Source organism: Salmo salar, chromosome 02 (assembly GCF_965601325.2).
Source record: "Salmo salar chromosome 02, fSalSal1, whole genome shotgun sequence".
NCBI lineage: Eukaryota > Metazoa > Chordata > Actinopteri > Salmoniformes > Salmonidae > Salmo > Salmo salar.
Genome location: NC_138292.1, coordinates 87,803,916 through 87,827,295, shown reverse-complemented (window position 1 = coordinate 87,827,295; position 23,380 = coordinate 87,803,916). Strand labels below are relative to the sequence as shown.

General features: G+C 40.3%; 1 long non-coding RNA gene across 1 annotated transcript; it reads left to right on the top strand.

Moving 5' to 3' along the window:
* Positions 1-4,865: 4,865 nt before the first annotated feature.
* On the top strand, positions 4,866-22,157 carry LOC145863019 (uncharacterized). Its single transcript, XR_014382353.1, has 3 exons — positions 4,866-5,494; positions 17,605-17,656; positions 18,716-22,157. It is a non-coding gene; the product is annotated as an uncharacterized LOC145863019 (long non-coding RNA).
* The last annotated feature ends 1,223 nt before the right edge of the window (positions 22,158-23,380 follow it).

Below are 23,380 nucleotides of genomic sequence, written 5' to 3'. Positions count from 1 at the left end.
TGTAGTTAATGGAGATGGAGGTGTGTTCTAGTGGGTCTGGGAAGGTGTGATGTAGTTAATGGAGATGGAGGTGTGTTCTAGTGGGTCTGGGAAGGTGTGATGTAGTTAATGTTTGTATGATGTTGTCATTTGTATGTTTTGTATTGTTTATAAAATATAAAATAAAATATTTTTAAGTCCCAATGCAAAGTAACACCTCACTGCTCTATTTTTGGAGTTATTACATAAAACCAATCAGAATTCAGAAGAATGCCAAAGTCAGGTGTGATGTAATATGGAGGACCAGCCTATTCCCTATGACGTAAACTACAACAGAAATACCTTCAAATGTATAACTTCATATTAAACCAATCGTTTGCACTATAACACAACCACACAGTATATGAAAGCATGAGGTGTGGCTAATGTTGACAAGCTGGAGCTAGCTACCGAGCTAGCATAAAAACTCTGTAGCACATAGTGGGTAGTTTAGAAGTTATCCGGAAATAAATTAAGAAATATGTAATAACGCAAAAACATAACTGTTTGTACTTATAGGTAACCAGATCATGAATACAACTAAGTTACTAAGTCTTTAACCACACTGTGTTGTTACACTGGTGAGTAAAAACTCATGCTTCCTACCCTTTAACTTGTTGTCTGAAAATAAAATGTACATTTTACTGAACTGCGTCCAGTCAGCAGATGGACTAGATGCCGCTTAGGCCGCCCAATGTGACTCTGTCAAGAATTCAGCAGAGCAAGTTTGTATGAAGGTCTGGTTATTAAATGGGTACATAGTTCAATAGTAATATCCTCTAAAACGCTCTGGTGACAAACTTTGCTGCCCTGTTTCTAATTGTCCACATGGCTGGGAGAACCTATTCAAGTAAGTAAGTAAATAGATTTTGAAAATGTTTAAAAAAACGATGTATTATTAGCTAACTAGCTACAGTGCAGGCTAACTCAAATGAGCTGCTAATTGGCTAGCTAGCTAGCTATCTAACCAACTTCAAATACTGTATAGGTAGATAGGTAGCTGGTGATATTTAATTAACTTAGCTATCTAACTTCATATTAGCTAGCAATCTTGATGTATTTATCACTGTAAAAAACAAACTCCAAATGCATTTGTAGGTAGCTAGCTAACAGCCATGGAGGAGGGTGAAAGGATAGCAGCCCCAACTGTCAGTGAGAGAGGAGGCTATTCTGGATAGGGCAGGTACTTTTGTGTTGTTCCTGTCCCTAGAAGTGAGGACGGAGATAATAGTAACATAATATTCAGTGTGGTGTAATTTGACTATAATGAAGTCTGTTTCTTGTGAGGTTTTTTGTCCTCAGATAAAGAGCGCTATGAAAGCCAGTCTTCATATGAAGAGGTCCCAATGAAGAGCAGTGGTTCTCAGTCCTGGGGACTCAGAGGGGCACATTTTGGTTTTTACCTTCACACTGCACAGCTGATTCAAATGATCAACTCATCATCAAGCTTCAAGTGGTATTTATGTGTTTATTTGTGATGCCATCCTTGATATGATCCTGTTATTGTCACATGCTACACATGTACATATGTGTGCCCAAGCATCTATCAATCCAATGTTATCATGATTTGTTATCAGGGATATTATACTTTAGTAATCCACAATGACCTGGTGATATAACAGTCTAATAATTACATTGTCTTCCATATTCCTACAGATACCTTGTAACTGGAGATTCCTTCAAAACGATTGCCTACAGTTACCGTGTAGGGCACTGCAGGGTTGGGTGACCAGGGTCATCTGGGACTGCCTCCTGGAGGAATTCAGGTGTGTGAAGGCTACCTGTGTCCTGCGTAACTTCATGAGGATGGACACGAGGACCAGGAGGGGATCTGCAGCTCACCGCCGTGTGCCAGAGGAGGAGTCTGCTGCTCTGCAGGATGTTTCAAGGATGGGGTCCAACAACGCAGCAAGAGAGGCAATCCGTGTGCAGGAGATCTTCACCTCCTACTTCTTCTAAGAGGGTGCTGTTCCCTGACAACACCATAGACTACACTATGCACAACCAAAGGCTCTTTTAAGAGCCATTCACATTGCAATAAGAGTATATGTCAACTGCAGTTATTCAATTCACAGTTTCTCTCCCTTTGATTTCTACTTCTCAGGTGAGGGTGCTATTTAGGTAAGGGTGTGATGTCTGTACAAAAACAAAACAGGCTATTTTAAATCACCCATATTGAAAAAATGTAGAACAATTAGACACCCTATAACCCACACGTACACACTCATGTATCAATCTGATTGATGGATTGTGTTGTGCAGTAAACATGCTCAGGTGTATAACTGTGGCTCCTTCCACCTTCAAAGAATAGGCAAGAGGGCCAACCATGGAGAATAGTAAGACACTTCATTATTTCTATAACTACGCTATATTGTGTGTCCGTTCATGTTTTTCAGCATAAAGTACTCTGCAGCCACTTAGTGTGGTGTGGACACCAGGTGAGGCCACACAGATTCCTGTTCAACACTGTCGCTTTAACTACCTTATTTTCTCAATAACAGTCTCTCCTTCACTTCATCCCTCTCTTCCCTTCTCCCTAAATGCTCTAGGTTATATCAGCTGTGTCGGTGAACCCCTCCTACATCTGAACTGGCTACATAGAGGGCACAGCATGATCAGAGGTGAGAGGTCACTTGGTCAGGTCAACAGGAAGTATTATTCAAGAGATGCTTTACATTGAAATACAGATAGAGATGCAGTAGTCCCAGAGTTAATGATCCAAGGTCAGTTTATATTATACCGGAAGTATTATTCAAGAGATGCTTTACATTGAAATACAGACAGAGATGCAGTAGTCCCAGAGTTAATGATCCCAGGTCAGTTTATATTATACAGGAAGTATTATTCAAGAGATGCTTTACATTGAAATACAGACAGAGATGCAGTAGTCCCAGAGTTAATGATCCATGGTCAGTTTTGCATTTCATCTCCTGATTGATGACTAACAATGTCAGAATAAAAACTAAAAACACAAGGCTTAAACATGTTCTCTCTCTCCATCTGTCTCTCGTCTGCAGGTATGTTTTGATGTGAGAGGATGCCAACCCCCAGTCCCATCATCGCCACCTCACCCGCTTTTAAGAACCTTTGGGCCGACATGAGACTTATGTAATTGTGATGAACTGAGAGAATATTTATGTAGCACTGTGATTCATTAATCATGTGCTGCATTCCCTGCTCCTATGTGCTTACCTCTTTCCCTTTATGTATTTTACACATCTCTCACCACCTCCTCTTTCTTCCTCTGTTTTTATAATGCACAACAGATGTGCATTGAAGTACAGATTGAAACTTGTATTTATAACACTTGGATAATGAGCTTTTCACTAAAGCGTTTCACATTCTCTACTGGTTGAAATGAAGTGTAATGTGATGAAATACTCCACCTATCCTGTGTTTACCAGATCAATGCAGATGAACGGCATTAGATGTTGAGATGAACCAGTGTTAGAGTATTTACATGATGCATAGGAAGTGTAGTGTTCTGTTTTTTAACATTATATTTCTGTATATATGAATTAACTAGTTAAATCCTGTTTCTAGTCTATTAGTTACAATGTGTAACCATTGATGTCCCAGGACCAAGATTGGTAAACACTGTTGAAGTGTATAAATGTAATACATACATGCAGACACAGCGTCATTCAAAGACTGGAATTTAATACTCCTGGTATTGGATATGACTGAAAAATAATCTCAAAGACATTCATACCTAAACTGCACCTTTATTTGCCAAGGTAGAGTACATGATCAGTGAATATATTAAAATGTACAGGCTACAATGTGGGGATCTCATGCATGGTAATAACTACATGTATATACGACTTACATCCTTGGCACAACATGATATTATATTCTACTCAATCCATAGGCTTCATTAATGTCATTCAGGCTGTTTTGAAGTTGATACAACTGGCTATGATAGCTGAGGTTCATAGCTAGGTTCTGAACTAATATGTATACCAAACGTTTGGGTCCATACACAGATCGGCTAGATAGCTAGCTACACATCCATAGGCATACAGGTATTTTAATCATCCACTGCACAATAAGCAAGAACATAGCTAGCTACGTTATTTAATCTATCTGCATGGCAAATATCAGCAAGGCAAGCTTACACAATTGTACATTCAATTTGGAGTAAATTCTTCAGCTAGCTAGATTCTATACATCCACTGTTTCACCAAACGACAGCCTGGTTTGCTGGTTGTTTCAGGAGTCCCTAAAACAACCAGAAGTACAATTTCATACTCATGTCACAACACCCATAAAGCTACTCAGCTAGCTGGCTAATGTTAGCTAGTCAGCTAGCTGGCTAAATCGCAATTTTCATAAATTAACTTTACGATAAAATAAAACATAATCGTTTGTCTATACATTAACTAACATTCCTGTCAACTGTGCATGTTTTTGCATGATTCGTTATGATGTTATAATCCCTTACATTTGCTTCCATCCTAGTATTTCTGTCCGCCATCTTTGCTGAAGAAAGTCTAACAGTCACTAGTGCAGCAGCAGCCTCCCCGGTCCTAGTACCGGCCCGGTAAGAAGTTTAAGATGCGATGGAACGGTTGACCAAAAAAAGAAATCACCGAAAAAATATATTGACTGATATTGATTTATTTAGGGGGGGGGGGGGCTAATTAATATTTTAGGGCTTGCGACGTCAATGATTCCTACCCTTTAGCCACACTGTGTTGTTACACTGGTGAGTAAAAACTCATGCTTCCTACACTTTAACTTGTTGTCTGAAAATTAAATAAACATTTTACTCAACTGCGTTACCCACTCCAGTCAACAGATGGCGGTGTGGGAATTTATGGTAATGCTGTTGGTGTGACGTGTAATGTAGTGGACGGAACGCTTCTTTCAACAGCAGCAACAGTTCGTCAGTCTCCTCGGTTGCTTGCTAGCTTAAATAGCTGAACCAATAAAGCTCTTTAGACGCTTTAGTGTATATTAGCCACTTTGTTTTAAAGCCTTTTCTGTCGTCTAGTTAGTTATCCGATTTAATTTCATATTTACTGTGTTGTTGTTGTTAGTCAGCTAGCGGGCTGATTAAGTTAGCATTAGCCTAGCTAGCTAACATCCCCGCCCATGATCTCACAAAACTACTCTCCTCCTGCTGAAGAAGAGGATATCTGCTGGATGGAGGAAGAGGAGGATATCACAGTAAAACAAGAAGTAGAGGGTGAGGCCGTTACTGTGAAAGAAGAAGAGGAAGACACGTTCAGAGTGAAAGAGGAGGAGGATGTTACAGTAAAAGGAGAGGAGGAAGAGCAAGAGAAGGATGCATTTTATGGAGTGAAAGAGGAGGAGGGGGAGATGACTCCTAAATCGATAAAGGAGGAGGAAGAAGAGGAGGAAACTGGATACATGGGCCCGGTTTCCCAAAGGCATCTTAAGGCGTCCAATGATTCTAACGATGAACTTAGCCGTAAGATGGTTTTGAGAAACCGTTCCCTGATTAACACTAGTAAGTACTGTCTTAAATACAGAGGCACAAACTCGGCAGTTGTTGAACTGATGTTTGGTGTTAAAGCGGAAATCTGCAATTGTTACATCCATATTGTGACTTTTAAATTATTTATTTATAGCCATTGACTCTTGAAGAATATAACACATGCTTCATGAGCTTAGTTCAACTGTGTTCAACAATGTCTAGAAACAATGTAAATCAACACTGTATAGCCTCAACATGGTTAAAACTATCATGTTGATATCATGGATGGTCAGTCCTTGCATCCATGTCTATGAATTTTGGAAGTAATTACATTTCTCCAACCCCATCATCTTATTACCAAAACAGTGGTGGAATGGCAGATTTGGTATTGTTTGAACTGCAGATTGCTGGGTTGTGTGGGTTTTTTAAACAGCAACAAAATGGCTGCCCTGAGGCTTGGTTTGGTAAACAGCTGAGGGATGGGGGCTGGAGAAGTGTAACCACTCTCAAATTCATAGAGAAAGCTATTGTAGCAACCTTAACCCAACACCTAGCGACCTCGTTAATAAGTTCAGACATCTTGGTATAACAGTTATAAGGTGTTGGCTTGACAATCGCTGGACCTGAGTCCAGCTCAGGACTACCCCCTGAATTCACTACACTATGAATACAATGGCTGGCCATCCATGATGTCATAATGAGCGTTTAACCAGGTTTCTAGGCTATATAGTATATTCTAGAATTCATCCATGATGTCATAATGGTAGTTTAACCAGGTTTCTAGGCTATATAGTATATTCTAGAATTCATCCATGATGTCATAATGACAGTTTAACCAGGTTTCTAGGCTATATAGTATATTCTAGAATTCATCCATGATGTCATAATTATTGTTTTGGCTCGTTGCGAACTGTGTGAATACTATTTCTTCCTAACAAGTATAATACATTGTTTCATTCTGCCTCCTATCCCCGTTTTAAACCCTTCTCAAAGTTGGTGCCTTGACGGATTTGTAAAAAATGGTTCGTCATAAAACACTTATTTATTTAAATGTAACCTTTATTTAACAAGGCAAGTCAGTTAAGAACAATTTCTTATTTACAATGACTGCCTACTCCGGACGACGCTGGGCCAATTGTGCGCTGCCCTATGGGACTCCCAATCACAGCCGGTTGTGATACAGCCTGGATTTGAACCAGGTTGTCTTTAGTGACGCCTCAAGCACTGAGATGCAGTGACCGCTGCACCACTCGGGAGCCCCAAAATCATGTTCTAATGCTGTCCCCAACTAAAATACATACCAAGAGTCATCTGTTCTTTCTACCAATCACCCCATGTGTTTTTATAAAATCTATATGTACTGAACTTTTCTGATGCTTTAAAACCTGTTAGGGATAGGGGGCAGTATTTGCACGGCCGGATAAAAAACGTACCCGATTTAATCTGGTTACTACTCCCTCCCAGTAACTAGAATATGCATATAATTGTTTGATTTGGATAGAAAACACCCTAAAGTTTCTAAAACTGTTTGAATGGTGTCTGTGAGTATAACAGAACTCATATGGCAGTCAAAACCCTGAGACAAATCCTGACAGGAAACTGAAATCTGATGTGTGGATATCACTTCAAACATTTGCCATTGAAACACACAGGGGCTTGTGAATCATTTAGCACTTCATATGGCTTCCACTAGATGTGGCTTCCCCCAGTCTTTACAAAGTGGTTTGAGTCTTCTATGGTAGTAACTGACCCAAAGAGAGGCTGTTGATATTGGTCACAGGGGATGGGCCATTACCATTGTGACGTCGGCGCCCATGGCTACTCTCCCTTTTCGAAACGTTTTGAAAAACAATGCAACCGTCCCAATGGAATATTATTTAAGCCCTGGTTGAAAAAGCCCCTAAAGATTTATGTTATACAACGTTTGACATGTTTGAACGAACTTAAATATATATTTTTTGCTCATTCCTGACGACAAGTCAGACGCACACGGTACATTTTCATTAGCCTTCGGAGCGCGCTAACACTATTGGGACATAAATTATTAACTTTTTGGAACAAAACTACATTTGTTATGGACCTGGGATTCCTAGAAGTGCCTTCTGATAAAGATAATCAAAGGTAAGGGATTATTTACAATAGTATGTTTGATGGTTGATCGTTCCAAGATGGCTCCAACATTTATAGCCTAGACTTTTCTTCTGGGCATACCACGTCATTTATTGCAAAGTGTGATTTCCCAGTAAAGTTATTTTTCAATCTGGCAAAGCGATGGCATTCAAGACATGTTAATCTATAAGTCTTTGAATGACAATATTACATTTTAACAATGTTTTCAAATAGTACTTTTGTAAATTGTAGCGCTAATTCACCGGAAGCATTTGAGGGAAAAGATTTTCTGAACGTCATGCGCCGATGTAAAATGCTGTTTTTATATATAAATATGAACTTTATCGAACAAAAAATGCATGTGTTGTGTAACATAATGTCCTAGGACTGTCATCTGATGAAGGTTGTCAAAGGTTAGTGCTGCATTTAGCTGTGTTTTGGGTATTTGTGATGCATGCTAGTTGCTTTGAAAATGGGTGTGTGATTATTTCTGGCTGGGTACTCTGCTGACATAATCTAATGTTTTGCTTTTGCTGTAAAGCCTTTTTGAAATCGGACAACGTGGTTCGATTCAGGAGAGGTGTATCTATAAAACGGTGTAAAATAGTCATATGTTTGAGAAATTGAAGTTATAGCATTTATGAGGTTTTGCATTTAGCGCGACGCGATTCCACTGGCTGTTGATTAGGGTGGGACGCAAGCGTACCACTGGCCCAGACAGGTTAAGCACGTTGTTTGATTAAATAATTAAGACACACAAATGACTACAGTGAGCCAGTCATCAACATAACCTGACTGGAGGGAGCCGACCAGTTCTGAAAGCTTTTAGCCGTACCCTCATCCTACTCCTCTGTCCCTCGGGGGATGTAGGCGCTCTCATTTGTTTATTTCTGTAACCGTAAAAGCCTTGGTTTCATGCATGTTAACATCAGAAGCCTCCTCCCGAAGTTTGTTTGACTCACTGCTTTAGCACACTCCGCCAACCTTGATGTCCTTGCCGTGTCTGAATCAGACAAGATAGAACTGCCAAAGGGGGAGGAGTTGCAATCTACTGCAGAGATAAGTTCTATCATACGTTCCAGGTCTAAGCCCAAACAGTTCGAGCTTCTAATTTAAAAAATGTATCTCTCCAGAATAGAGGTCGACCGATTAATCGGAATGGCCGATTTAATTAGGGCCGATTTCAAGTTTTCATAACAATCGGTAATCGGTATTCTTGGCCAAATTTGGCAAATTTTTGTAATTGTTTTGTAATTAATTTTTGTATTTTTATATACAGTTGGGAGAACAAGTATTTGATACACTGCCGATTTTGCAGGTTTTCCTACTTACAAAGCATGTAGAGGTCTGTAATATATATCATATTTTTTTAACTAGGCAAGTCAGTTAAGAACAGATTCTTATTTTCAATGACGGCCTAGGAACGGTGGGTTAACTGCCTTGTTCAGTGGCAGAACGACAGATTTTTACCTTGTCAGCTCGGGGATTCAATCTTGCAACCTTACGGTTAACTAGTCCAACGCTCTAACCACCTGCTTTACATTGCACTCCACAAGGAGCCTGCCTGTTATGTGAATGCAGTAAGAAGCCAAGGTAAGTTGCTAGCTAGCATTAAACTTATCTTATAAAAAACAATCAATCAATCATAATCACTAGTTAACTACACATGGTTGATGATATTACTAGTTTATCTAGCCTGTCCTGCGTTGCATATAATCGATGCGGTGCGCTTTTGCGAAAAAGGACTGTCGTTGCTCCAACGTGTACCTAACCATAAACATCAATGTCTTTCTTAAAATCAATACACAAGTATATATTTTTAAACTTGCATATTTAGTTAATATTGCCTGCTAACATGAATTTCTTTTAACTAGGGAAAATGTGTCACCTCTGCAACAGAGTCAGGGTATATGCAGCAGTTTGGGCCGCCTGACTCGTTACGAACTGTGTGAAGACTATTTCTTCCTAACAAAGACAGCCAACTTCGCCAAACGGGGGATGATTTAACAAAAGCGCATTTGCGAAAAAAGCACAATCGTTGCATGACTGTACCTAACCATAAACATCAATGCCTTTCTTAAAATCAATACACAGAAGTATATATTTTTAAACCTGCATATTTAGCTAAAAGAAATCCAGGTTAGCAGGCAATATTAACCAGGTGAAATTGTGTCACTTCTCTTGCGTTCATTGCATGCAGAGTCAGGGTGTATGCAACAGTTTGGGCCGCCTGGCTCGTTGCGAACTAATTGCCAGAATTTTACGTGATTATGACATAATATTGAAGGTTGTGCAATGTAACAGGAATATTTAGACTTAGGGATGCCACCCGTTAGATAAAATACAGAACGGTTCCGTATTTCACAGAAAAAATAAATGTTTTGTTTTCGAGATGATAGTTTCTGGATTCGACCATATTAATGACCTAAGGCTCGTATTTCTGTGTTTATTATATTATAATTAAGTCTATGATTTGATATTTGATAGAGCAGTCTGACTGAGCGGTGGTAGGCACCAGCAGGCTCGTAGGCATTCAGTCAAACAGCACTTTTGTTTATTTTGCCAGCAGCTTTTCGCAATTCTTCAAGCATTGCGCTGTTTATGACTTCAAGTCTATCAACTCCCAAGATTAGGCTGGTGTAACCAATGTGAAATGGCTAGCTAGTTAGCCGGGTGCGCGCTAATAGCGTTTCAAACGTCACTCGCTCTGAGACTTGGAGTAGTTGTTCCCCTTGCTCTACATGGGTAACGCTGCTTCGAGGGTGGCTGTTGTCGATGTGCTCCTGGTTCCAGCCCAGGTAGGAGCGAGGAGAGGGACGGAAGCCATACTGTTAAACTGGCAATACTAAAGTGCCTATAAGAACATCCAATAGTCAAAGGTATATGAAATACAAATAGTATAGAGAGAAATAGTCCTATAATTCCTATAATAACTAACCTAAAACTTATTACCTGGGAATATTGAAGACTCATGTTAAAAGGAACCACCAGCTTTCATATGTTCTCATGTTCTGAGCAAGGAACTTAAACATATTGCACTTTTACTTTCTTCTCCAACACTTTCTTTTTGCATTATTTAAACCAACTTGAACATGTTTCATTATTTATTTGAGGCTAAATTGATAGTATTTATATTAAGTTAAAATAAGTGTTCATTCAGTATTGTTGGAATTGTCATTATTGCAAATAAAGAAAGAAATCGTCCGATTAATCGTTATCGTTTTTTTTGGTCCTCCAATAATCGGTATCGGCGTTGAGAAAATCATAATTGGTCGACCTCTAGTGTATATACTTGTGATGGTGAGAACATGTTTTTGTCTGAATTACAGCTGTAGCGACCCTTTGGGAAGAATTAAACTTGGTTAATTAAGCTTCTCTAGTGTCCGTGAGTTATTTACTCAGAAAAATTAGAACCTAACACTATAATTAGTGTTCCCTGAAGGAGGGAAACGAGGTACAACACCTGTTTGGCCCCACCCCTTCCTGGGTCGGTGAAGAGCGGTTTTAAATTTAAGGAATAAATCCAAGCCTCACGCTCATCACCTGTAGAAGGCAGGGCTTCCAGCAAGGCGCGGATTTAACCTCTCTGGGCTAGGTGGGACGTTAGCGTCCCACCCTAGTCAACAGCCAGTGGAATCCCGTGGCGTGATATTCAAATACCTTAGAAATGCTATTACTTCAATTTCTCAAACATATGACTATTTTACACCATTTTAAAGACAATACTCTGGTTAATCTAACCACACTGTCCGATTTCAAAAAGGCTTTACAACGAAAGCAAAACATTAGATTATGTCAGCAGAGTACCCAGCCAGAAATAATCAGACACCCATTTTTCAAGCTAGCATATAATGTCCCATAAACCCAAACCACAGCTAAATGCAGCACTAACCTTTGATGATCTTCATCAGATGACACTCCTAGGACATTATGTTATACAATACATGCATGTTTTGTTCAATCAAGTTCATATTTATATCAAAAACCAGCTTTTTACATTAGCATGTGACTAGCATGTGACTAGCATTCCCACCGAACACTTCCGGTGAATTTACTAAATTACTCACGATAAACGTTCACAAAAAACATAACAATTATTTTAAGAATTATAGATACAGAACTCCTTTATGCAATCGCGGTGTCCGATTTTTAAACTAGCTTTTCGGTGAAAGCACATTTTGCAATATTCTGAGTAGATAGCCCGGCCATCACAGGCTAGCTATTTTGACACCCACCAAGTTTGGTACTCACCAAACTCAGATTTACTATAAGAAAAATTGGATTACCTTTGCTGTTCTTCGTCAGAATGCACTCCCAGGACTTCTACTTAAACAACAAATGTTGGTTTGGTTCCAAATAGTCCATAGTTATATCCAAATAGCGGCGTTTTGTTCGTGCGTTCAAGACACTATCCGAAGGGTGACGCGCCCAGCGCGTTTCGTGACAAAAAATTTCAAAATATTCCATTACCGTACTTCGAAGCATGTCAAACGCTGTTTAAAATACATTTTTATGCGATTTTTCTCGTAAAATAGCGATAATATTCCGACCGGGAGTCGTTGTTTTCGTTCAAAGACTGAGAAAGTAAAATGGACTCTTCACGTGCACACATGCGCACGTCTCATTGTTCTCAGATTGACCACTTACCAAATGCGCTACTGTTTTTCAGCCATGGGCTGCAAAGTCATCATTCAACGTTCTGGCGCCTTCTGAGAGCCTATGGGAGCCTTAGAAAATGTCACGTTACCAGAGATCCTTTGTTTTGGATAGAGATGACAAAGAAGGCCAAGAAATGGTCAGAGAGGGCGCTTCCTGTTTGGAATCTTCTCAGGTTTTGGCCTGCCATATGAGTTCTGTTATACTCACAGACACCATTCAAACCGTTTTAGAAACTTTAGGGTGTTTTCTATCCAAATCAAACAATTATATGCATATTCTAGTTACTGGGCAGGAGTAGTAACCAGATTAAATCGGGTACGTTTTTTATCCGGCCGTGCAAATACTGCCCCCTATCCCCAACAGGTTAATAGTATGTTGTACCTAGTTTCCCTCCTTCAGGGAACAGTAGTTATAGTCATAACATGTGGATTTAATAGTATGTTGTACCTAGTTTCCCTCCTTCAGGGAACAGTCGTTATAGTCATAACATGTGGATTTAATAGTATGTTGTACCTAGTTTCCCTCCTTCAGGGAACAGTAGTTATAGTCATAACGTTACGCTTGTCATATGATGAACTTCAACTTAAATACTGGATCTTGCTGTCGGACAGTTTTTGGTATTCTGAAATACACTCGAACTACGTATAATTTAGTGGCTCCTTATGTTACGCTGGGAAAACAGTTTTCGTGGGCACAGAAATACAAATAATTTCAGAGTTTGCTAAATCCAATGTTTTTTAACTGAGAGTCATCTTGTAATCCAAGATGGCGTAGCAGTAAGACGTGTTTGTTGTAAATGTTGTTTTTTTCGTCTTTTTTGTTTATATTGCACTATATTTCAATCTCTTTTTCCATTTTTAAATTAAATATACCTTCCAGCAACCCGCCTCACCCAATGTGATACCGATCTGCTATCTTTTAGACCTTATAGCTAGAACCTCCATCAGCAGCTAGCCATCAGGAGCTAATTAGCTACTAGCTATTTAGTCATTGTTAGCCACTGCTAGCGGCCTTTACCTTTTTAGCTCAGACACCAGCCGCTTGTAGCCTGGATAATACCTGCCAGTCTGCACAGCGCGATCTCAACGGACTGTTTTTCTCCACTACATCACCATATTCCTGCCGTAAGCTCTGGACCATTACACCAGATAATCTTAGCTAGCCCTCGAAGCTAGCCTTGAGCCAGGCCCATCTCCCTGCCTGCTCAGTGGACCCTATGATCACTCGGCTACACAGCTGATGCCTCCCAGACTCTTCACTAAGACGACTAGAAGCCACTACATCACCGGATTCCTGCCGTAAACTCTGGACCTTTGCTCCAGATTGGCTATAGTGGCTAATGCCCTTGTCCCGAAGCTAACACCAGTTAGCCTCGAGCCAGGCGCATTTCCCGGCTAGCGTAGTAATGACTACCTAACAGCTTCCCTGGTTCATATATTGCTGTTCACTGGACCCTATGATCACTTGGCTACATAGCTGATGCCTGCTGGACTGTTCATTAATCACTGTACTCCATTTTGTTTATCTGTCGGCCCCAGCCTCGAACTCAGGCCCTGTGTGTAGTTAACTGACCCTCTCTGCCCATTCATTGCCATTTTGCCTGTTGTTGTTGTCTTAGCTGATTAACTGTTGTTGTCTTACCTGTTGTTGTCTTAGCTAGCTCTCCCAATCAACACCTGTGATTGCTTTTTGCCTCGCTTTATGTCTCTCTAATGTCAGTATGCCTTGTATACTGTTGTTTAGGGTAGTTATCATTGATTTATTTTACTGCGGAGCCCCTAGTCCCACTCAACATGCCTCAGAGAGCTCTTTTGTCCCACCTCCCACACATGCGGTGACCTCACCTAGCATAACTGGTGCCTCCAGAGATGCAACCTCTCTTATCGTCACTCAATGCCTAGGTTTACCTCCACTGTACCCGCACCCTACCAAACCCTGTCTGTACATTATGCCTTGAATCTATCCTACCACGCCCAGAAATCTGCTCCTTTTATTCTCTGTTCACAACGCACCAGTTCTGATAGCCTTTAGCCGTACCCTCATCCTACTCTGTTCCTCGGGTGATGTAGAGGTTAACCCAGGCCCTGTGTGTCCCCAGGCTCTCTCAATTGTTGACTTCTGTAACCGTAAAAGCCTTGGTTTTATGCATGTTAACATTAGAAGCCTCCTCCCTAAGTTTGTTTTACTCACTGCTTTAGCACACTCCGCCAACCATGATGTCCTTGCCGTGTCTGAATCCTGGCTTTGGAAGGCCACCAAAAATTCGGAAATTTCCATCCCCATCTACAACATTTTCCGTCAAGATAGAACTGCCAAAGGGGGAGGCGTTGCAATCTACTGCAGAGAGAGAACTTTGCAGGCTATCATACTTTCCAGGTCTATACCCAAACAGTTCGAGCTTATAATTTTAAAAATGAATCTCTCCAGAAATAAGTCTCTCACTGTCGCCGCCTGTTACAGACCCCCCTCAGCTCCCAGCAGTGCCCTGGACACCATATGTGAATTGATTGCCCCCCCATCTATCTTCAGAGTTTGTTCTGTTAGGTGACGTAAACTGGGATATGCTTAACCTCTCTAGGGGGTGTGGGACGCTACCGTCCCACATGGCCAACGTCCAGTGAAATTGCAGAGCGCCAAATTCAAAAACAGAAATACTCATTATAAAAATTCATAAACATACAAGTGTTATACATCGGTTTAAAGATGAACTTCTTGTTAATCCAACCACGCTGTCAGATTTCAAAAAGGCTTTACGGCAAAAGCATACCTTGCGATTATCTGAGAACAGCGCCCAGCAGACAAATCATTACAAACAGTTACCAGCCAAGTAGAGGAGTTACACAAGTCAGAAATAGCGATAAAATTAATCACTTACTTTTGATGATCTTCATATTGTTGCACTCACAAGACTCCCATTTACTCAACAAATTTTCGTTTTGTTCGATAAAGTCTCTCTTTATATCCAAAAACCTCCGTTTTGTTCAGTCTTTTTGTTCAGTAATCCACAAGCGCAAAGGCTTTCACAACAGCCAGGCGAAAAATCCGAAAAGTATCAGTAAAGTTTGTAGAAACATGTCAAACTATGTTTATAATCAATCCTCAGGTTGTTTTTAGCCTGAATAATAGATAACATTTCAACCGGACAATAACGTCGTCAATATAAAAGGTAAACAAGAAAGGCGCACTCTCGGTCTCGCGCATGAAAGAAATCTCTGGGACACTGAATGGTCCACACATTCAGAGTGGTCTTACACTCATTTTTGAGAATACAAGCCTGAAACAATTTCTAAAGACTGTTGATATCTAGTGGAAGCCATAGGAAGTGCAATTTGAGTCCTAAGTCAATGGAATCTGTATAGGCAGTCAATGGGAAAACTAAAAAAAAAAAAAAATCCCACTTCCTGGATGGATTTTTCTCAGGTTTTCGCGTGTCATATCAGTTCTGTTATACTCACAATCATTATTTTAACAGTTTTGGAAACTTTAGAGTGTTTTCTATCCAAATCTACCATGTTTACTTTGGGCACGCTTTTCATCCGGAGGTGAAAATAGTGCCCCCTACCGTAGTGAGGTTAACACCCCGGCCGTCCTACAATCCAAGCTAGATGCCCTCAATCTCACACAAATTATCAAGGAAACCACCAAATTCAACCCCTAAATCTGTAAACATGGGCACCCTCATAGAAATTATCCTGACCAACGTGCCCTCCAAATACACCTCTGCTGTTTTCAATCAGGATCTCAGCGATCACTGCCTCATTGCCTGCATCCGTTATGGGTCCGCGGTCAAACGACCACCCCTAATTACTGTCAAACACTCCCTAAAACACTTCTGCAAGCAGGCCTTTCTAATCGACCTGGCCCAGGTCTCCTGGAAGGATATTGACCTCATCACGTTAGTAGGGGTTGCCTGGTTGTTCTTTAATTGTAATTTCCTCACCACCTTAAATAAGCATTCCCCTTTCAAAAAACGTAGAACTAAGAACAGATATAGCCCTTGGTTCACTCCAGACCTGACTACCCTCGACCAGCACAAAAACATCGAATCGTCTCCGCGATATGCAACTTTTCAGAGAAGTCAGGAACCAACACAGTTAGGAAAGCAAAGTCTAGCTTTTTCAAACAGAAATTTGCATCCCGTAGCTCTAACTCCAAAAAGTTTTGGGACACTGTAAAGTCCATGGAGACTAAGAGCACCTCATCCCAGCTGCCCACTGCACTGAGGCTAGGAAACACTGTCACCACCGATAACTCCACAATAATGGAGAATTTCAATAAGCATTTCTCTACAGCTGGACATGCTTTCCTCCTGGCTACCCCAACCCCGGCCAACAGGTCTCCACCCCCCACAGCTACTTGCCCAAGCCTCCCCAGCTCCTCCTTCACCCAAATCCAGATAGCTGATGTTCTGAACGAGTTGCAAAATCTGGACCCGTACAAATCAGCTGGGCTAGACAATCTGGACCCTCTCTTTCTAAAATGATCCACCGCCATTGTGGCAACCCCTATTACTAGTCTGTTCAACCTCTCTTTTGTATCGTCCGAGATTCCTAAAGATTGGAACGCTTCCGTGGTCATCACCCTCTTCAAAGGGGGTGGCACTCTAGACCCAAACTGTTACAGATCTATATCCATCCTGCCCTGCCTTCCTATTTCGCAACAAAGCCTCCTTCACTCACGCTGCCAAACATACCCTCGTAAAACTGACTATCCTACCGATCCTTGACTTTGGCGATGTCATTTTCAAAATAGCCTCCAACACTCTACTCAGCAAACTGGATGCAGTCTATCACAGTGCCATCTGTTTTGTCACCAAATATTTGTCTCCAAACCCACTGGCTCCAGGTCATCTACAAGTCTTTGCTAGGCCGCCTTCACTCAGCTCACTGGTCACCATAGCAACACCCACCCATAGCACGCGCTCCAGGAGGTATATCTCACTGGTCGTCCCCAAAGCCAACACCTACTTTGGCCGCATTTCCTTCCAGATCTCTGCTGCCAGTGACTGGAATGAATTGCAAAAATCGCTGAAGTTGGAGACACTAACTTTAAGCATCAGCTATCTGAGCAGATTACCGATCGCCCGTCTGTAAATAGCCCATCCAATTGCCTACCTCATCCCAATGTTTTTATTTACTTTTTTGCTCTTTTGCACCCCAGTATTTCTACTTGCACATCATCATCTGCACATCTATCACTCCAGTGTTAATTTGTTAAATTGTAATTACTTCGCTACTATGGCCTATTTATTGCCTTACCTCCGTACTCCATTTGCACACACTGTATATAGATTTTTCTAGTATGTTAATGACTGTACGTTTGTTTATCCCACGTGTAACTCTATGTTGTTTTTGTTGCACGGCTTTCTTGGCCAGGTTGCAGTTGAGGTTGCAGTTGAGAACTACTTGCCTACCTGGTTAAACAAAGGTGAATTATTTTTTTCATTTTTTTTTTTTTAAATCTTAGCTTTATTGACAACACTTAAATGGATACTGTCATTAACGCAGTTCTTCACTAATTACACATAATTCTTAATACTGTAGCTGTTTAGTTACAGTCACATGTTCAACTATCATCAGCTGATCCAGGAAATCATTTTCGGAATTCCAGTCAAATCACAAACATCACGACATGCAACAACAACCAAAGTGCTTCTTCATTCTTTACTCTGGTAAAGACAGTTATGCCGTGCTCCATGTTGGATCCAACATCCCTAACAAATTGATGTTTACAATGTTATTGTCTGCTTGATTTACAGTAGGGTCTCGTTAGTCTGTTTGGACACAGAGATACTTAGCTCATAATGTGTAGAGAACTGTTCCTTGATGGATAGGCTATTGTACAACACACAGAGCTATTTTCCTATATTTGTTGTTAGATGAAGTTATGGGTCCTACAGTAGGTCTATGTTATTGTTAGGTGAAGTTATGGGCCAATTTGGCAAACAGTGTACAAACCCTCATTGTCAGGCTGATGGAAAAGCCAAAGAGCATTTTACTGGTTGAAGTGTTTAAGTACAAAGCGGTTGGTTGATTTGCGATGATGACACAAACATTATTTTAAGCAGGACATTCAAACGAGCCTCACAATTATAATCCAAAGTAGTGTGAAATGCTCTCATAAGCAACCTGGTAATGGAGGTCTTTTCTCACCATTTTTGCTCCAGGCAGATATACTACATACAATTTTAGCAAACACAGAAAGGGGCCTATATTGGAGACTAAACATCGTTTGGCACACTACTTAGAGTTTCAACAACATGAATAACTTATTTCTGGTATACAATCTTAGATGTTACTACTTATGTGACAACAAGACAAAATATGACTATTGTTGCTCATTTTAAAACAAATGTTAAATAATCATTACAGACGTTAATTGTTGTACAACATCAACATCATGGCTACGCTGTTGGCATCACCTTTTAAAGTGGATTTCTGCTGTTGTGGGCCTTTACCCATCTGTATGACTTTGTTGTTCACACAGGAGAGAGACGTGACTATTGTGGATCCTCTGGGGAGCCTCAACAACCTCATGATGCTGACAAGGTAGTGAAGAGTCTCTCCAGATTAGAACTCCTCAAGAAACACCAGCAGAGACCCACAGGCAAGATAATTCACCGCTCTGACTGTGGGAAGAGATTCACCTCATCAACAGGCATTAAAATTCATCAGAGAAGCCACACAGCAGATAAACCTTATTGCTGTACTCAATGCGGGAAGAGTTTTGATACATCTAGCCATCTTATTGTACACCAAAGAATACACACAGGAGAGAAATCTTATAGCTGTGATCAATGTGGGAAGAGTTTTACTCAGCTAAGCAGTCTGATATCACACCAGAGAACACACACAGGAGAGAAACCATATAGCTGTGATGAATGTGGGAAGAGTTTTACTAGGTCGAGAAATCTGACTCTTCACCAGAGAACACACACAGGAGAGAAACCCTATAGCTGTACTCAATGTGGGAAGTTTTTTTTTACATCCAGCTATCTGAAGGTACACCAGAGAAGACACACAGGAGAGAAGTCTTATAGCTGTACTTCATGTGGGAAGAGTTTTGTTCAATCTGGCGAACTGAAGATACACCAGAGAACACACACAGGAGAGAAATCTTATAGCTGTAATCAATGTGGGAAGAGTTTCACTCAGCTAAGCAACCTGATATCACACCAAAGAATACACACAGGAGAGAAACCTTATAGCTATGATCAATGTGGGAAGAGTTTTACTCACCTAAGCACCCTGATATCACACCAGAGAAATTGTATAGCTGTGATGAATGTGGGAAGCATTTTACTAAGTCGAGCAGTCTGACTCGTCACCAGAGAACACACACAGGAGAGAAACCCTATAGCTGTACTCAATGTGGGAAGTTTTTTTTTTTACATCTTGCCATCTGAAGATACACCAGAGAACACACACTGGAGAGAAACCTTATGGCTGTGATCAATGTGGGAAGAGTTTTACTCAGCTAAGCAACCTGATAGTACACCAGCGGACACACACAGGAGAGAAATCTTACAGATGTGATCACTGTGGGAAGAGTTTTTCTACATCTTGCTATCTAACTCTTCACCAGAGAACACACACAGGAGAATAACCTTGTGGCTTTGATGCATGTGGGAAGAGATACTCTGATAAAAGATCTCTGATTAAACATCAGAAAATACATGAAGTAGTTGTTTCATGATATCAATTAATTAATGTCACAATGTAGAATGTTTAAACATTGTAGTAGGAGTATTTTAATGATGACACAATGTAGAACCCTAAACGTTTGTCCCGTTCAATTGATTTCAGCATGATATGGATATTAGCCTCAGGGGGGAAAATCCAGGCTCTGAATTGAAAGAGTACTATTTATGTGATTTAACAAAAAGTGACTAACACAAAAAGAGCTGTGTTACACTTACCACGTTGGCGACCCACTTGAATCAAAATGCAACACTTCAAAATGTATCTAGCTGTTTTCTACAAATTGTCCTCTAACCAGGGATGTACACATTATTCCCAGATTCCGTGTGTTTTTTGAGCTGTTAGTTTTAACAGGACGTGCAACCTCATCTCCCTCCTCTCGCACAATTGATTTCAATGTGATATCGATGAGTGATGACAAATAAGTGTTGCATTCCTTTGTTTAGCGACCCCTACATTTAAATGCGTCACTCCAAAATGTAGCTGACTTTCTTCTGCAGGTTGTCCTCTAATCAGTGAGGTAAAATATATCTCCCATTTCCATGTGTTTTTTTAGTTGTGTTAGTTTCAACAGCACGTACAACCTGATTTCCCCCCCTAACAGATATCAGTGATTTATTGCTACTTGTCAAAACAGCGTTTTTGGTGCTTTTGCAGTTTATAAGGTGCTTGTTTAAAAAAAATACAAGTAATATGATTATTGTGGCAGATGTTTATGTAAATAGCACATTTATGTTTACGTTTTCAATTTATCCCAAACTGTTTCTACATATTGGTTATTGATTTGTACACGTTAAAACTGTGTTTTAACATTTAGGCTATCCCATCTAGCAAAATGTCATTGAAAAGCTGTTGAAAATAAGACTATGCAACCAAATATTTAATATTTCCAATTCATGTAACATTTAGTAATGATTATTATTATTGCAACCAACTGACAATTTTTTGGGTACAATTATATTGACATTGTTGCCCTGCTTTTAGAATATCAGGGTTAATTCTCAGATGTGCCAACCCAAATGTACTAGAGCATGACATTGGGGACTGGGCCCAGATCCAACAACATGCCTATCTAGTGAACCCTGAAAAGAGAGAGAAGCTCCGCAGTGAGGTGGAAAGTTACTACGGATATTGCAGGAGTTTCCTCTTGAATAAGACATGTCTGTGGTAAGGACAACTTGATTGTCTCAAGGGTGGGCAGTCAAAAAGTTTTGTGTTTAGCCAGTGAGTTGCCATGGATCACAATTTGTTTTGACCGCACGTTTTTCCGTTTTGGAGATTCGTTTTGTTTGGGCTCGTTCCAAGGGGACAAGAGTTCTAGAAGCTAATGAGTTTTAGGAAGACGAGAGTTCTACAAGCTAGTGGGGAAAAATGTTTTTTTTTCAATTGTTGACAGCCAGTAGACACCATGTTTTTATTAGTGAAGCTGAAGTATTGTTGATTATAATGTGAAATGGAAGTTGTTTTCTGTTCGTGGTAAGCAAATTGTCCAACAAAAATATAGTATATATTTGTTTTCTTAAGGGGGAAGGTGTTACAGTCGTTGGTTTTTCCATTATTAGTCAGTATGTGTTACACCTGTGCTGGCTTGTCCATCTCGTTAGTGGGAAGGTGTTTCACCTGAGCTGGTCCAGGTTCTATTTAAGAGTGTCTGGCCCAGTGCTCCAGTTGTCTTGATACATGTGGAGAGTCAACACCTTTAGTTGCTCCACCTTTTTGGTTTGCTTCCTGTCTTTAAGTTTGGTGTGGGTTTTTCTTTTGTTTTCCTCTTCTTGGGCAGATTTAGTGGGTCTCATGGTGGGTGTCTTTTAGGTCCCAGTTGTTGTTACTAGTCAACTTTCAGTGGACACCCCCATAGTGTCTATCAGAACCCCTCCTAAAATCCCACCTGTTTAGTTGTGGTTGTTGTCAGTGACTCTTTGTTTGTTCCCTTTTCTATTTAAGGGACATTTCTGGTTTTCTTGCTGGGGAAAATAACAACAAACAATGGAGTAAAACAAGCTTATATTTTGGGTTGGATATTGCATCATATATGCATCAATGAATTGTTAATATTTTAATCAATGGCATTTCCTTAGAATGCTCATTACTCTTTCAGTTGTTATTCTTATGTATGTTGTGTAGTAAATACTTGTTAATTTTCAATCGTTTTTTCCTGTGAAGCCATTGTGTTGCATCCATGTCTGAAATGTGCTGTGTAAATAAAGCTTGATTTGATTTGAACATGACCGACCAATCAACAGACTCTTGGTCTCAGTGGGAGATATACTGAATTTATACTATGTCAAATAGTGCATGGTATGTAAGTTTAGTATCATTTTTCAACCAATCCAGTGCATGTCAATGGATTCAACTACTGAAAACTGAAACAAACAAATGGATCAAACAGATCAATCCCACTTTTCCAGCCTGCTGAAGGCGTGGTGGAGTGGTAAATACCACCCCCGGCTCTACCAGCGGCTTGAGGTGGTCTCCCACAGCTCTGATTATGTCATGTTCTGTGGTCTTGCTGTTCCATTTATTGACTGCCCCTGCAACACAGAAACACATTTAGTCATATTATATAAAACACTCAAAGTATTATTTATTTTCAGGTAGAGATACATCCTTGGGACGTCCCTAGCCCATTAAAGTTGACATTTAAAATAGTTAAGGTCAGGGTTTTGGGTAGGGATGTCCCAAGGATCCCGGATAGCATTGACCATTGTGCATTCTTCTGTCTCTTTTACATAGCAGGTGATGGGTTCTGAACTTAAAAATATTAAATATCCTTATTATGTGAAATTGAATGAAACAATAATGTATGTTGATGCTAATATGATGTACAATATTCCATGATGTTTCTATATGATAACAAGGTATGGAACAGGGTAGGTAACAACACATCCGCCACGCTGATCCTCAACACAGGGGCCCCTCAGGGGTGCTTGCTCAGCCCCCTCCTGTACTCCCTGTTCACTCATGACTGCACAGCCAGGCACGACTCCAACACCATCATTAAGTTTGCCGATGCCACAACAGTGGTAGGCCTGATCACCAACAACGACAAGACAGCCTATAGGGAGGAGGTCAGAGACCTGGCCGTGTCGTGCAAGGATAACAACCTCTCCCTCAAAGTGATCAAGACAAAGGAGATGATTGTGGACTACAGGAAAAGGAATACGGGGCTGTATTCTATGCATAGTCACTTTAATAACTCTACCTACATGTTCATATTACCTCAATTACCTCGACTAACCAGTGCCCCCGCACATTGACACTGTACCGGTACCCCCTGTATATAGTCTAGCTATTGTTATTTAACTTCTGCTCTTTAATTACTTGTTCCTTTTATTTCTTATTCTTATTTGTACTTTTTAAAACTGCATTGTTGGTTATGGGCTTGTAATTAAGCATTTCACTGTAAGGTAAAATTTGATTTGATTTGATAAACTCATAGTACATTATGAAT